This window comes from Lonchura striata, chromosome 5, assembly GCF_050655825.1.
Source record: "Lonchura striata isolate lonStrDom1 chromosome 5, ASM5065582v1, whole genome shotgun sequence".
Taxonomy (NCBI): domain Eukaryota; kingdom Metazoa; phylum Chordata; class Aves; order Passeriformes; family Estrildidae; genus Lonchura; species Lonchura striata.
Genome location: NC_140707.1, coordinates 16,499,036 through 16,516,360, shown reverse-complemented (window position 1 = coordinate 16,516,360; position 17,325 = coordinate 16,499,036). Strand labels below are relative to the sequence as shown.

The window sequence follows — 17,325 nt, the reverse complement described above, 5'->3', positions numbered from 1 at the left end:
CCTCATTCGATAATTACTTTTCTAGACAGAAATTCTTTAAAAGAAGGCTAAGAATCTTCAATAATCCCTTTCCTCCCATTCCTGCAAGACAGGGTGTGTTTATTTCTTCCAAATTCTTTCTTTGCTGAAGGCTTGGATCTTCATACTGTTTCAAAGGAATTGACACTGAAGTATTCAAGAGCATTATGGCAGAGTAAAGGGAGTTAATGAAACCACTACTGAGGATTAGAAAGGTAGAGCCTCAGAAGTGACTGTAAATTCAAAATAGAGATCAGAAAAAATGGAACATGAAAGTAATTGTCCTTCTTAATTCAAATTGATGATTAGAAAGAATTAATTACTTCTGTAGGTTCAGTTTGTTGTTCAACCAGGAATTATAAAAAATTGCATGATTCTTCTTTACTGGTTTAATGTAAGGTAGGACAGACACCATTGAAGGACAGTGGTGGTGAAATCAATTTAAGTGGTTTAACTCTTCCATTTCCCAATCAACATTATCCAGATCACTTTAAAGATGAGATTAGGCCAGCTGTCCTTCAGCCAGTGGTTAGAGTAAATGCACAAAAGCCTCTGTTAATGCTCTTTTGCTAAATTTACATCCAAATACGTAATTTAGCTGAAACATGAGTTTCTACAATTTGAGACTGCTGGAATGATTTTCTGTATGACACCTTTCATCAGATACTGCAGCCACAGCTTAAGCAAATTAACAATTCACCTTAGAATACCTAGAGTATGTTAGTAATTAACTATTTTTCTTATGTAAGTGAAAAGGCTTTGGATGCGTTTTTGTTTGGTTGGTTTTTAAAGGATTTGGTGACATCCAGAAGTTATCTTTTCTCTGATCTGTTTGCTGCATAAAAACCACAAGCAACACCATCACCCTGGAACACAGAAGAAAGCCCTTCTGCCATTTTTAAACAAAACTGACTCCACAGCAAGAAAGCTTCCAGTCCACCTTGGTATTTTAACAGCTCTCACGGTGCGAGAGGAGATTGAAGGTTTTATTTGGTTTGGCCTGGAATATATCACACTGCTCCAAGAATGTCTAACAAAACACCTGTGCCCTGCTGCAGAGCTCCCCGATGAACTGCAGAGGAATGGTTTTGTAATGCTGACAGTTTGGATTAATATAACCCCTTGTGCTGGGTCTGAGTGAGGTAAAGCTTACAGCCCTCAGTGCTGTGCTTTGCAGTAGTAGCTGGACAGGTGTTGGTAACAGACCAGTGTTTTGGCTACTGCCAAACAGTGCTGACCCAAATTATAATGCCAAAGGGGTATTCCACACCATATGACTTCAGCTCAGATATATAAACTCTGGGAGAGAGGAGGAAGAGGGGGCATTCGTGGTTCCTCACCCTTTGCCTCCCGGAGAAACCATTCTGCATGCTGGGGCCCTAACTCCTGGGAAGGGTCCAAACATCATTGCCAATGGGAAGGAGGGATTGGCCTTTTCTCCGTTAGTTGATGCACACATAGATTCTTGCTTATTGCTTTCTTTCTCTAAAAAAACTACCTTATCTCACCCTGCTGGTTTTCCTTCTTCTTACTCTCTCCCCAGTCCCATTGGGAAAGGGAGCGATAGAGCAATTTAGTGAGCACCTGGCATCCAACGGATTATGCCCCTTTACCTCATGGTTTTGTGGATTAGTTTGGCCTTAAGTTGCTACAGAATTTAAGAAAAACTTAAACATACAGTGAGGTCTCCTCTCAGTTTCCTCTCCTCCAGCTGAACAGACCAAGTGCCCTCAGCCTCTCTTCCTACAGTTTCCCAGACTCCATAGCCTGGCTCAGTGCCTCAAGCAGAGGATGTCCTGAAAACAGCCCCAGCCTTGGGCAGCTCTACCCTTCCTACTGGTCTCTGTGTCCAGCTCAGGGTTTCTCCTGTGCCAGCAACACTTGTTCCAGCAGTTGCTGCCACAAGCACTAGGCACATCACTGCCAGTGCTGGACAGCCTCAGCCAGGGCCACACTTCACTGAGCTCCAGTTCCAAGGTCTTGGCTCAAAATTATTGGAATCTAAATCCCAACTCCAGATACGAATATCCCTGGGATCTGGTAATACTCCTCTATTTGGTGCACTTCTGCGTAAATTATTTATCTCTGGAAGATACAAAGTGTGTGGAGCTGTGTATGTTCCACACCTAAAAATTTTTTTAAGAAGTGACTCAGCTCATTCACATGTGCTCATTCTCTCTCTGCACGTATAACATCGTAGAACTAACACGGAATTTCTGTCATTTTGGAGTTCCATTCTCCTCTGCTTTGAGGGCTCTAGGACTGGAGGTGGCCTGCAGATTGTCCTGCTGCCACAGACACGCCAGCCTAGAAGTGCCTTGCATGTGCTGCTCCAAGTGCATCTTCAAAGGAATGGCTCTGCTTCCTGAAAAGGTCTTCCAGAACAAATCATCTTCTACTTTCCAGCCTCAACGTTTTTCCCCACTCTATTTCTTGTACCAAATGTCTGCGACATGAACCAGCAGGTCTTTCCTGAGCTGCTGTGTTCTTCTTTAATGGACAGATAGAAAGAATCAGGAGAGGAGTCCCTCTGAATGTCCTAAAGGTTGAGGAACACTCAATGGCACAGCCTCCTTTGCTGCTGACATGTCAGTGCCAGACTTCTGCCAGGTGGGCAAGACAAGGGAGAGCAGATGCAAAGTGTTATAGATAAAAATTAATCCAGCCGAATTAAAAAATAAAAATTGATTTTCTTTAGCAATTGAAATCTATCTAAGCCAGCCACAAAGAAAAGGACAGTGCCGAACCTGGGACAGTTCTGGGTGAGACACAGGTCTGACCATCCTGCGCAAGCGATTTTTATATGTTTTATTTTACTCAAGACCGGGATTTCTGTGATCAGCCTTTTCTTTCCATTCCAAGTCCCACATATTCATAAAGTCTCTTTTCTCTATGCTGAGTTGAACAATCTGGTGTCTGGGAAGCGATGTACATCCTTGATGGAGTTACAGGAACCAGCACTAAGATGTATCCTTTGGGTGGTTCCAGTGATTCCAATCTTGGGACATTGTCGTCATTGCTTGGGAGTTCCTGGATCCCCTTGAGAAAGAACCCATCTCTGGTCAGGGAATGTGTATTAACTTGTAAATGAGGTCTTACCAGAGACAGTTTCAACATATGTGTGGCAAAGCCCCCAGTGCCAACCCTTAAGCTTTCTTAATAATATGAAACATTACATACATATTGTCCTACAGGCATGAATTATCTATGTTACACACAACATTAGGCAATGGAGTCCTAGTAGTTTTTCCTGCCATTATTTGTAGCTTTTAAGAGTCTTAAAGTTCAGTAAAGCTCAGGTTTTCCAGACATTGCCACGATCTTTGGTTGCCCTGATTTTTAAAAGTGTTTAGTTATCTTTTATAGCTCTTTTGAAAGTTTTAAAGTTCTCATAAAACTTCTTTAGCCTTCTGATAATGTTTACATATTTGAGAGTCAGAGTTCCCACACAATTTCATATATAAATTGAATAGTTTACATATTTCTCTGTGGGTGGAGAGAAATGATTGATTGATCTTTGGACCGGTGTGGTTGGAGAGGTGGTTATTCCATCCTCCAATGCACAGTCACCTTTGAAATTCTGTAAATACCAGGTGCTTGAATAAAACTGTGTCTTTTTCTCTTTTGAACTTACCAAGCTTCTGTGTCAAATATTGTGTCAAATAGCAATAATCTTTCACTGCTCCACATGAGATGGGAGGCAGAGATTCATGGGTTTGCATGGGAGCTCCACACCAGCACTCATGCACCAACATATTCCTACTTCCAAAAGACTTTCATTTACAAAATAGAGATGCTTATAGAAGTTATCACAGGAATAGAAAAGGAAGCCTTCAGAGGAAGCCTTGGATGTGAGCCAAGAGTTTCTTCAAAAACCAGTATGATACTAGCAAGTGGAGATCACCCCATTTGGAATTCTCAAATTTCTGGGAGTGTCTTGAATCAGGTAGAAGTCCAGGTTTTATAACTTCTGAGAAGAAATATATTTTTTTACATAAAATTAATTTTTATATAAAAGCTTTTTTGGAAAAAAAATAAAATGTTTTTAACATCTCCCATGAAATCCCAACCTGTCTCTTTTCCTTACTAAAGAATAGCATTCCTTGTGGTGTTCATGGTAGCCAAAGGCACATACTCTTCTGCTGTTGACTCCCATAGTCCTTCAATTTTTTTTTTCTATGGTGTGCTCTGGCTTTTTAATCTTCAGCAGGACCAATCACGCACTAAGGAGGTAGAAAAAAGACACATAATTTGGAAAAATTCCAGTCTAGGAACTGGCTTCACACACACCCAGGTCTAGGCTCCAGCTGCAACATTTACAGCTTAATTTACAGCTTGATTTTTTATCATCACAACACACACACCCAATTCACAGCTTCTTTAGGCCAAAGAAAAGCTACAAAATGCATTTTTGAACAGCAGCAGTTCACTAGGCGACAGCTTTCACTCTAATGATCACATGACAAGATTAAAAGAATGCCAAAGCTTTTTTTTTTTGACAGGAGGGATGCAAGGGAGAACTTTTTTTAATGTGCTCAAGTGGTTTCACCCTTCCTTGCATTGTCTTTTCCAGTCAAGTCCAAGAATAAACGGGGCTCACATGGTCATTACTGATATCCGTTTGTTCATTGCCAGTTTCAATACCAGATGCCAGAAAAAGACCAAATTGTTTATTCCTTTTTTGGTCTTAAGTAGCTTTCACACCAAGGAATATGTTCTTTTTTTTTTTTAATAAAATAACCTACTTTTATACAGTTCAAGACAGGAAAGGGCATGAATTTCTATTTGTCTCTCTAAGTTCAACACACAGCATGTTCACTCAGAGAATAATAACCACCAGGCAGCAAAACTTCAAGATCATCTAAGGAAACGTGGAGCTGAATTGCCCTATGTAGATATTCCAGTTTACGTTCCTGTTTGTTATGCTATTTGCTTTATAATTGCTGGAACAGTCTCTTCTGTCCCACAGAAAACTTCTTTAAAAACATGACTGGGTCCTGGAGTCTAGAACAGAATGTGTGAGCTCAAGAAAACTTTTGGAATTCTTACTTATTGAAATACTAAACACCACATATTTAAATGATAAAGTCAGCTGCAGGGTGGCTTTACAATGGAAATTTCATTAATAAAAGATATTCAGGAGTTCTATTTTATCCCATTGAAGCTACAGAGTTCAAAAAAGTTACACAACCACATGGGTTTAAGAGTAAGGTGCAATCTCATTATGTTGTACCATGCCTCCTCCTCAGAACATTTCAGTTGCTCATTTTCACCTACCCAGTTTTATGGCCTTGGTTTTGTTAGATAATTTCCTCTATAGGATTACATTCCACTGGCCTCTTGCCCAAAACATTCGGAGTAGGAGAGATGAAATCTTCAGCCATCTACAGAGTAGTGTAGCTGACACACACACACATCTTCAGGCAACTGCAGTCTGACATCAATGAACAACGCTGCGCTAAACACAAATTTCACTAAATGTTACTCAGATGGTGCATCAACAACTACCTAGTTGTTGATAAAAACATGCAATATAGACTGTAAAGTGTGGGAATTGCAGCAGACACTGTTTCTCTGTAGATTGTAAATAATACATTTATTCTAGCAACAGAAATTCATGTTATTTACAACAGCCTCACGCTTTCCCCTGCAGGGTCTGCCTCAACAAGATTCTGTCTCTCACCAGGGCGTTAGAAAGTTCTGCTGCAAATGTTTCAGAAACAAAGTTTTTAACTCTGAGAATTGATGTCAGTTTTTGGCAGGTCCTCCTCCTGCATCTGGACTTCTCAGCTGAAGTCTCTCAGGATAAAATGATGCAGAACCAGGATTCACATAATGATTTGTATGGTAAGCAACCCACAAAAACAACACTGTAACCTTTTGCAATACAACTTAATGAGGAAAGGCTAGACTGAAGGTGGAGGTTTTTGGGAAAAGATAGGAAAGCAACCTGTATGCGAAGGAAAAAAACAAGGTACAATGAAAATGATATATTTAGTATTAAGTGTTCACCTGTGGCACAAAATACAACTCTATGCTTTGGTTTTTGCTCTAAGGGGAAGGAAGGACCACAGGTAGGACTAAAGAGAAACATCTAATCTGATGTTCATTTCCTGGTGATACTAATTTATTTTGCTTCTTGCTGTAAAAGACTTGGGGGGGGGGGGGGGGGGAAGCCCCAAACATGTTTAAATGTAATTCTTCCTGCAGCTCAAGCACCAGTTTTAACTTAGATTTATCTATCACATTCCAAGCATTATTTCAATGCAATGCTGTGTTCTGTGGATGACTCATCAGTCAAATAATATTTCTGTGAAATATCTGCAGAACTCAGTCATGCCAGGCTGCAGAACACTGCTGCTAGTTGTTAAGAGCAGTACTAATTCCAGTTGCAAATTTTGGTATAGGAAAAACAGGTAGGCATAATTTGGGAGTTATTTCCATTGGGATTTTCATTAAACAGGACCTCCTGTTTGCTATGCAAATTCTGAACAAGCTCATCATTTACCATTTCTATCAGTAGAAGTTTTCATGCTTGTAAGTGCACTCTGACACATTCTAATAATTAAATGGCACTGGAAACACTCATCATACAGCAATAAGGTGAGTTTGGTGTTTTGAAATAAAACATCTGTTTGGGAACATGTTTTATGGCCAGTTTCTGGCAAAGAGAAGAACTCGTGAAATAGGAAATGATTGTCTTACTGTCCTAGCAACTTAGATTTCTTCTATTTTTCAGAAAAGTCAAACTGATATCATGTACCATCTTGAAAGTTCCATTTCAAGGTCCTTTTTACAAGGGCTGAACAGAAAAGTTCAATGTCCCTAAACCTTCAAGGGTAAAATAAATGCCAAGCCCCTAAGAAAACTGTTCTAAAAAGTGAGACAGTCCTCCTGGACTTCTTTTTTCCCTTTCTTTGTTATTGAGAGCTGTAGGGAATGACTTCCCTTGATTTGGGGGGGGGTGGGGGGGTGGGGGGGGGGAGGAGGTGTTTGCTGGTTTTGTTATTTTCCTAAAGCAAATTAACTTAATGGCTGTGACAAACACAAAAGGAGGAGTAAAAGCAAAGCACCACCAGCTTCCTTCATTAAAGTGTGTTTTCCACTTCACTGTGTCTAGTAAAAGAGCACAGGAATATCTCTACAACCCAGCAATGCTGCATTATTTTGTTTTGTTTAAATGAGGCAACACACGCCGATCTAGCAGCAGGAAAAGATTCTTTCTTTGCTGCAGTGAGGGTATGTGCAGCAAATAGCTTCTATTAGCTCACAGATTCAAATTTTATCTCCATCAGTGTCACAGAGAGACAAAGCATCAATTGTTGGTCAAAGGCTAGAGAATATTTGTACAATAGGGAGCAGAAAATATTTCAAACTAATTCATGTCTACCATAAAGAAAATACCAATTTATACAAATCATTTTTTAAAAAATGTGGAGACACAAATATAACTAAAATAATCACATTATTTCCTTAAAAACTGTTACCTTTGGGAAACATCAACATAAATAGAATAACTCATTGAGAAATATTAATTTCTTTCAACTAAGATGAAAAGCATTAGTCTCTAATCTGACTTTAAAGCCTTTGCCTAGAAATGAAATATGTTTTCCCTTCCCTCCAAGTTGTTGCACAGAAAGGCTTTTTTGTGGGAAAAATAATTTTTATTCAAAGAAAAAAAATCAATCTATTATTTGATTACTGTTGTAACTCAGAAATCATTCTAATGATGTGGTACTTCTAATACTGTGTTACTTCTAAATTCTTGATATTCTTAGAGTGAAATAAAAATAAACCAGTCAAAAACCATACACACTTCCAGTAAAAAAGAAATAATCTGTGCACTAATTTAGAAAAAAAAAAATCTAAAAGTCTGTTCACAACCCTGTAGAATATTAACAGGACTTTTTGAAACTAGTAAATCTGTCATGCTTTTAAAAACAAAACTAAGCCACACAGCCAGAAAGGGAAAAAACTCCCACACTTTCCTGTAGCTCAGAGCCTAAGCGTTTAGAAAAGAACTGAAACATTTTCTTACAACCTTTAAGCCAGATTTAATAAATATCCTAAATCAAGACATAAGACATCACATAATTCCTATCCATCTTAATGAACTAAAAAGAGAGAATCTTTCATACCAGATCAGATCTGGTTCTTGTCCTGTTAGAGAATATTACTGTTATAGATAAAGATTGATCCAGCCAAATTAAAAATGAAAAATATAAATTTTATTTAAGATTGAATTCTCTCTGAGCCGGCCACAAGGAAAAGGACAGTGCCGAGCCCGGGACTGGCAATCACTCCAATCCACACATGGGGTCTCTAAGACAGAAGGTGTTCCTCCATAAGGTAAGAAATTAAAAAAATAAAACCAAAAGGGCAATGTGGCCACTGCTCTCTGGCCACAGAGAGCAGGCACAACTTTCCAGGCATTGTCCTGGGGAAGGCTGTGAGAAGATCAGAGAAAAGAATAAGAAACAATTCTTATCTTCACTTGCTGCAGCTGTTGTTGTGCACGTGTGGACTGGGTTATGGAGATTTGTTTACCAAAGGGTGATTTCTCAGTTGGCCAATGGTGATGGTGTTTTGGATTCAAGGACCAATCTGGTCTGTCTGTAAGGGCAATGAATTTTTCTTAATAAGTATAGTAGACTATGATAAAGCAATGGCTCAGCCTTCTGGAATCATGGAGTCAATGCTAATTATTACCCCACTGGGGATGCCCTGCTATGATAGGGAAAAGCTTCCCCAGGTTTTAAACCAGAATTTAGGGGACACTGAAGCTTGATAGCGCAGTGGGGAAACACACAAAACCCATGAATACCACTTAGACACATAGTTTTCAAAAAAATGTGGAACCCCAAGCCAAGAGGGTAAGTTTGTGAGGCTGGCAGCTGTTAACCTGAATGGATTTAGGCAGTGGATGTGTTCCCCCACTGCAAGCTTTCATGGAGGGTTGGGAATAGCAGCAGCTGAAATATCCTGGATTACAGAGATCACAGGGAATAGATTGCACCACCAAGCATTCTGCAGCAATCTGAGAGCACTCACAAAGAACAGGGGTGAGTGACCTGCCCATGGTCCAGCCTCAGCCACTGCCTGCACAGAGCCTTGTGTTACCAAAAAGGGCTCATCTTTGGGGAAAGGAAGGGGAGCTGGTGTCACAATTTATTTTATACTTTTTTTAGTTCTAACGTTAACTGTGAAGTTTTCTATCACCTGCATAGAAGGCTTTATAGCCTCATGTATATAAGAACCATCAATTTGACTATTTCCTACGTAAATAAATCTTTGACTGTATTCCACTGATTATAAGAATGATACCCCAGATTAATATATGCTACAGTAGTATTATTAAATGTTAGGAAATTTTTTATAGAAATAAGAGTCCTGACACCAAAAATCTAAAGTTTTAGAATTTGCAAAAAAAAAAAAAAAAAAAAAAGTGCTTAGAGATTCTGTTTTTAGTTGTTCTTCAAGAGGAGGAGGATTTCCCCTCAAAGTCCTCCTCTCTCTCATTCCCACTGTCCATTTTCCTCACCATTACCATTAAGAATTCCTGCAGTGTTTTACAACTTTTAATGAGTTCATTAGGCAGCTAAATCAGATTGAACAAATAAAATACTACGCAAAGTGAAGACAAATAATAAAAACAGGGAAAACATCTCAAACTGTGCAACTACAATTATCTCTCTATTTTAATTAATAAGGTGGGAGTACCACTGAGTTTATCCCAAATGTCACATTGTAACCTCTGTCACTGGCAGGAGAAATCTAGAAGTCTGACTGAAGTCTTGCTAGATGCCAGCACCAAAAGTTGATATTTTTTCTTCCTGCTAAATAAATATCTTGCAGAGCTGAAGGAGATCACAGATGGAGGTTAAAGGAGGTTTAACATTACTAAATCATGCATCACTGCTGCTGGTCTTTGTCTTTGCATTTCATTAGACTGCTTTCTGTGAATGAATCTGCATCTGAGACCAACAGCTTCATTAACTGGTCAAAGCTGGCTGGTTAGGAACATGAAATATTTGGCAAAATTGTAAATTAGGGTGTGTATATTTACACATTTTTATTTGAGGGAAGCAGAGCTCATTCATAAAGAAACTTAACGAGCAGAAAATTTTATGGCATCAGTTAAATAAAAAAAAAAATCAGACATAGTTATCTGACAGATCAAGTATGAAGAGATGAGTTCTGCAATCACTAAGCTGGAAAAGTTCTATTCAGGACAGGTTTGTCCCCCACTGGTTATGAAATAGTGCAAAAAGGTGAAGATTTCGCTTTCTCAGAGGACAGTTTCCACTAACCACGTGTAAACACGAAATCCACGAGCACTGGCTGGAAACACTGCTACTTTTCTCTCCTAGTTACAGCCAGAACTGGAAATTTTCTTATTGCAGACTAATACAATTGCTGGATAGTTAGTGAACTGCAATATTGTTAAACCTGAGGTTGCTCAGAAACACCAAGAACCTATTTCAGTGAAATGCCCTTTCATAGCAAGCCTTTCACGTCATGGATAGTACAGAAAAAGGTAAAGAGTCATAATTTCATCTTTCTTCTTTGACATGAATGTACACCTTCCATGCCTATTACTCCCCCTCAAGTGCAAATATGAGAACTTACAGAACTTAAGAAGTTTAACATTTAAGTTGCACAATGAAAAGCTTCTCTTATCTTTTATTGCATTTAGTATGCTACACATTCAAGCAACAATGCAGCCATTTTTAACTTTTGTCTGCCCCAGAGAATAATTGTGCTTTGAGCACCCATGCTGCAGAATAGGGCCAAAGGATCCAGAATATCCAGCTTTACATTCCTTGAATTGGTTTCAGACACACAGTAAGGACCAACGGATAAGATTTCACCCATGTTAGATTTCTCTCAGTATTTACGACTCCCCCACCACTTCCCTTTACAGTTTATTTTTGACAGGCATCACAGGAAAACAAACAAACAAACAAAAAAAGACAGTTAAGGATTTCAGATTCACAGAACAAGAAAAAAAAATACTGTTTTTTTTCCATATTGTGAAGTCACTGTGATCTGGAGATGACCTGTAAAACAAACAAAATTGCAAAGAGACTTTTCTCTAAGATAAAATTTCCATTGTGCAGAGGAACACTTCAGTGGCTCCAGTTAATATTACTGTGCTCAAGCACAGGATTCTGTGACTTGCCCTCTGCTAGTTTTGGTGAGTGATTTTTAAATGTATGGACCACCACGTGGAACATTTACCCATGGTCTCATTAGAATAATTTCAGGATTTGACTGGTTAGTGTTGTCATCTTATTAAGATTTTAGAAAAAAAAATTATCTTCTGTAATTGTTAATACAAAAAGTCTTGGACACACCTTCCTTTCAGACAATAATGGGATAAAACAGCCCAACTTCCCTGCCCTCTAGGATGTCATTTTGTGTTTATGTATCTAAGGGGATCTGATACCAGCCATCAAGATTAAATTTTATCTCTGAACCTGCCAAAGAAAACCTAGCTTACAGAAAATATCTGAAATTTATCCTCTGAAGAAAAATGAGAAAAAAAGCGCCCCAAACTAAAAAAACCTACCAACCAACCACTCAGTCACTCAGTAAAGCACAGAATGGCCTCAACATATATTCAATGTCAGTGCCTTTCTTAATTCCTGACTGGCATTCAGAGTCCACAGCAATGTACACATCTGCCTTTTGTCACACAGAGGATGTCACCCCACCAGTCTTTGAAAGGCAAGAGAGAGGACATGCCCCTGCTTTCCCAAAAGGTAGGAGACAGGACAAAGCCCTGCTTTCCCAAAGGCTTCCACCCACAAGAACCATCTCTGCATTGTGCTACTGCTTCACAAGGAAGGTTTCAGGCAAGCTCAACTCTTGGCAAGTAAGCCATAGCTGACAAATGCAAAATCACCACAGGCTGCTCCCTCATACTCTGAATTATTCAGGTTTTGGCATTATGATACAGTAATGACTGACGTCTGTGCATGCACTTTCACTCATCATCAGGCAACACGCAATTAAGTTCACTGTGGTGAACTTCAACAAAGCCACCTGTTCATAGGGTAGGGTGGAGGTGATGGGATAGAAGAGGTTTACCTAAGCATAGGATGCATCTAAGATACATCTACAATTCAATCCAACTTCTACAATGCATCTGAGATACATCTACATTTCACTAGACTGCTTTCTTTGAATGAATCTGCATCAAGACAGTAAAACAGTTTCACCTCCTCCAGGCTGGGAAAGTCTTATTAGAAGATTCTGCCTTTGAAATGGAAAAAAATTACTACTTAGCAGCCAAAAGGCATTTACACACTGACAAGCAAGTTGGTAGCATTTCATCACCACTTTTATACAAAAATGAAGACAGAAACGCAAAGAAAATCTCCATTATTATTTTAGCGCACCCTTCTATGAACAGACATTTTCTTCAGCAAGTATTAAATGTGATAAATGTCTATTCTCAAGTTACTGTCAGCTGCTTTTCCATCCCTTCCCGACCAAGTTCAACTGGTTGTTGGGCAGATGGTGTGAAAGAACACACGTGTTCTCAATCTGACTGATACAGATTATAGTTTCAAAGCAGTGATTGAAGCACTTTGATATACCATTTCCTCATCCTCTACCATCAGATAGGAAAGTTTCCTTAGTTACACTGCTGCTGTCTCCTCAGTAAATTGTGTTCTAATTATTATGCAAGGCACGGAAGTCTATTTTAAGAGTCTTTGCTTTTATTACAGTGCATATGGAGGAGGTTTTCTCCTGACACTTGAATAATCTGTCTTCACCTAGCAGGTGTGTTTTCCTTTCAGATTTTTTAAAATAACCTCCTGAAAAAATAATCAGGAAGATTGAAAGGGAACAAACTAGAATTCTGCTGACAGGCATATGTGCTGTGTTTAGCAGTGCACAAGAACAGTGCCATGCTAAAAAAAAAAATCCCTAAACCCACACTTATGGCAGAGCAAGTGAATCAAGTGAGAACATCCATGCATTTCCTTTTCAGGTCAGCACACAGCTCCCATCCTCTGCTCCTCCCTGTGCTAATGGCAATAGTGTAAGAGTTGAACCAACCTTGGTATCACTCACCACCCTAGCTAGAACCAACCTTGGTATCACTCACCACCCTAACCAGAACCAGCTCCTGGCTGCAGAGATCTTCTGAAGCCAGAGAAACTCAGGTGCAAGGCTTCATTGTCTGGAGGAACACAGTCACCATCAGACAGATGTTTCCTCCTTCAGGCATGCAGTGGAATAAATCCTGTCACAACAGTCAATGAGCATTCTTCAGGATCTTTAGAAGCATCTGTCAGGTTTTCTTCTGGCAAGCATCTTGGAAGCAGTGAACAGGTTGCAGCTGGAGAAATGCTTCAAGGAGTAAGCAACAGATGTAGCCAACACCTTGAGAGAGCATCCTTGACCACTACCAAGTTTGAAGGCTTCTTGTTCAAAATACAACTCATTGAGTGGTCCTTTTGCAAGCCCTCTGCAGCTGGATGGCTCAGACTGACAAAAATTTGAAAGCAGAAAAAAGAAAGGTGAGCTGAGAAATCCCTGTAAAAAGATGAGCTTAGCTGGGGTAAATGAATATACCTCAGTCTTATATGAATCTAAGACAATTCAATGGGATTCATTTAAAATAATCTCCCTTTAAGCTTTACAACAACCAGTGACCTCCAGGCCTTGCATCAGTAGCTGGTTCAAGTAGGCTGAATAAGGAGAAAAATCCATAAATTATTTGATTTTTCTAGCTCAGAGCTTTGGCTATGTGCCCAGTGAGCTCTTAATTATTTTAAGTGATTCAGCCACAGAAATGAATACCTCCTCATTAATAAGAACTAGGTGTTTTAAGTACAGGTTAGAGTATTATAAAGAACAGAATACCTCCAGTTTTCTGACAGAAATAAAACCTGAGATTCCTGCAAAAGCAGGAATCTCTCACAGGGAATCCTGGAATTTTCATGCTTGGTATTTTGTAGCAATGTTGGGTGGTTAAAAATCTGTAGATATTTTGCGTACTGCAGACCTTCCTGCTTCTCTCAACTCTGCTTCTGTTTTGTGCCAGATTTCAAATGACCAAACGCCAGTGGCAGCACGGGGTTCCTTCTCCTCAAGTTTGGGCACAATTTATTTGGTGAGTGACTGTGTAGCATCATAGAACAGTTAAAGCTGAAAAAGACCTCAGAGATGGTTGGATCCGACTGTTAATCCAGCACTGCCATGTTCACCAGGTACACCTCCATGTTTTTTGAAAACTGCCAGGGCTGGTGATTCCACCACTTCCCTGGGCAGCCTGTTGCAATGCCTGACAACCCTTTTGTTGAAGAAATTTTCCCTAATATCCAACCTGAACTTTCCCTGGCACAACTTGAGGCCATTTCTTCTCATCTCATCATTTGTTACCTGGGAGAAAAAAGACCAACCCACCTGGCTCCATCCTCCTGTAGACGGGGATAAGGTCTCCCCGAGCCTCCTTTTCTCCAGATTAAACAAGCCCAACTCCCTCAGCTGCTCCTCTGAATTGAAAAGGAGAGGGATGCCACCTTCCAGAGAAACTCCCAGGTAATTCCTAGGTGTAGTGTTTGCATCTTGTGCCTCATGACTTAATCTGGTGACTTGAAGCCTGTTGTCTTCTATTTCACAGGAGTGTACAATGATAAAAACATCCTCATCTTTTAAGGGGATGAAGCCAACATGGAATGAACAGCCTACAAGGCTTCAAGATTTCAATGCTCAAGGAAAGGCATAGCCAGGCAAAAATTTAAGCAAGAAGAGAATACAGTAACTCCAGGTTCTGAGGATTTAAGGACTACGACTTAGCTAAAACTAAGAAACTTAGCACTCGCTGCATTTTCATTGCTATCATTAGCTGAAATACATGACAGAAACAGTGGGTGCATTCTCCAGAAGGACTCATTAGCTGACACAAAGGTAAAAAACACAGTTGCAGCTGAAAATTCCACTTGAAGAAACTGCACTGGTTACATCAAAACACCCAGGCACCTGTAAGGGGGTCCACTTTAAGAATGCTTGGTCTAAAAGTGAAGATTTCTATCCATTATGCTCTCCATGCTTTCAGACAGCTGCAGTTTCCTTTAATGAAGAAAAGCTCCCCTTCACCTCCTGCTAAAAAGGTCCCCAAAGATATGTTAATTTTTCTTTAATGTATTATCTTTTCCATCACCACAACTGTCTTGTCTGCCTTTTTCTCAAGGACTGATGCAGCTACAAATACTTTTCTGCATCCCATGATAGATATTATTAATGACATCAAACAGTTTCATGCTTTGCCTCATTATTAAGTTCTGTGCTGGTAGCAGATATTGCATTCCTTTGTGTAAGTCCTGTAATTTTTCTGAGTTTTGATAAGGCCATTAATCAGAACACAACTATGGTGATCCAGACCATGCTGGTGTCCAAGACAGCACTACAATAACCACTCTTTAATAACCATTCTCCCTTGCCTAACACCTGTGGAGATTTTTCTCTGCTTAGGTAGTAGTATTTTTAATGAATTTGGGAGAAGATGTGGACTAAACTAACATAATGGTGTTTTCACTATATTTTCCTCAAATCATTGGAATAGGGCTGACCTTATGAACTCAGCTTATTATTTTATATGTTATTTGACCTCAAATCCTTACGACTTCACTGCTATCAACATCTGTCAATATTCAGACTTAAATGATGCAAAGTACTTGAAAATTCATAGTTAAAAAGGAATATAAATAGCACTGAAATCTTTGCTCCTCAGTAGCCTGACACTGAAAACCTTCTGCTGACTGCAAGCATTAGGTCTCCTTGCAGTTGTTAACCAAAATCCTGGTTTCTTTCAAAATAGCTGCTGACAAGTCAACATCTAAAAAAATCACCCTTATTGTAAATGCAGGCAAACCCAATGGAAAGAGATGAGGATCTTTGACTCAATCCAGAAGGTTGAATGATTTCTTTATTATAATTATGCTAAATACATTAATATACTATATAAAGGAAGATACTAAAACTACATACTACTTTCTCTGACTCTAACTGCAGAGTCCAGCCCCAGGTGGGTTGGATTGGCCATCAGGCTCAAACAATCCTCACCTGAATCCAATCAAGCACTCTCCCGAGGTAAACAATTCTCCAAACACATTCCACATGGGAAAAACAAGGAGCACCTCTATGAAAAATCCTGAGAGAGAAACGTGCTTGCCACACACCCTGACAAAGAACACAACTGAACAGCACTTGGCAGGCTGCTATCCTCATTTCTCTCAATTTTTTAGGTTTTGCACCATTACGTCTGGGTACTGAGAGTGACTGAGATGTGCACTTCAAAATTATGTCTTCCATGACCCCACAGAAGTCACATACATACATACATATATAGATATATACATGCATAAAGCACAGGCACTGTGTTATATATGAACCTCAAAAAAATGAGGAATGTAGTATTTTGGGGGGGAGGTACACATTTTCTTCTTCATGCTAAGCTTTCTTTCCTTTGTAGCACCTACAGCCACCTGCCATATCTAGGATATTTAGGATGCCTGAAGTACAGAGATTATCTATCCCAGGATAAAGCACACTCAGCACTTCAGAGGATTAAAGTCCAGCAGATGTTAACTGCAGCAGGGTACAACAGGAGCCCCTTGCATTATCACACAGCCAGCCTACTGCATGACACTGAGCAGGGCAGTGGAGCTCCTGAGAGTCTGACTCTTTCCCCGAGTCTGCTAGGTGTTTAACACACTGGGTCTGAGCAAATCTTTGTTTGACTTGGTACCTGTTCTCTACAGTAGCCAACAGCAAATAAGCCAGAGAGAGCATGTTTTTCTCCACAATATTCTTCCAGCCTACAGATATTTAGGGTCAGCTGAGTTCCCGAGTCAAAGGCTATGCTCCTGTGTCCTTCAGTCCTGACTGAATCTCTCAGAAATACAGAGAATTGTTAAAGCAACCTGGAAGGTAGACATGCTCCAAACCTTGACAAATGAGCTGAAGAACATGCACAGAGTGGTTTTCTGTTGGAACTCAAAATGTCCCTCAGACATTTTTGGAGGTTCCAGGCCCTGGTCAAAAGCATTTGAGACCCTGGCAGACAGCTGGAAGCAGCTGTGATTTTGGATTTGAGCCCTGGAATGATTTACCAACTTTGCAGGTAGAACAAGAAGTCACAAAATTTAGATATTATAGTAGAAGTAGTTACAAAGTAGAGTGAAGAATTTTTTAGTATTGTACAAGGGGGTTTTAACACCTGTACAGGGGGGTTTTTACATTGTACATGGGGGTCAGAAGTATTAAGATGGAGGAATGTAGGCTGGT

The 17,325-nt window shown here is 39.7% G+C and overlaps 1 long non-coding RNA gene across 1 annotated transcript; it reads right to left on the bottom strand.

The window, feature by feature from the left end:
• Positions 1 to 2,812: 2,812 nt before the first annotated feature.
• LOC146767255 (uncharacterized) lies at positions 2,813 to 6,980 on the bottom strand. The gene is made up of 2 exons (XR_014955488.1): positions 4,154 to 6,980; positions 2,813 to 3,057 (listed from the first exon to the last, which is right to left on the bottom strand). It is a non-coding gene; the product is annotated as an uncharacterized LOC146767255 (long non-coding RNA).
• Positions 6,981 to 17,325: the final 10,345 nt, after the last annotated feature.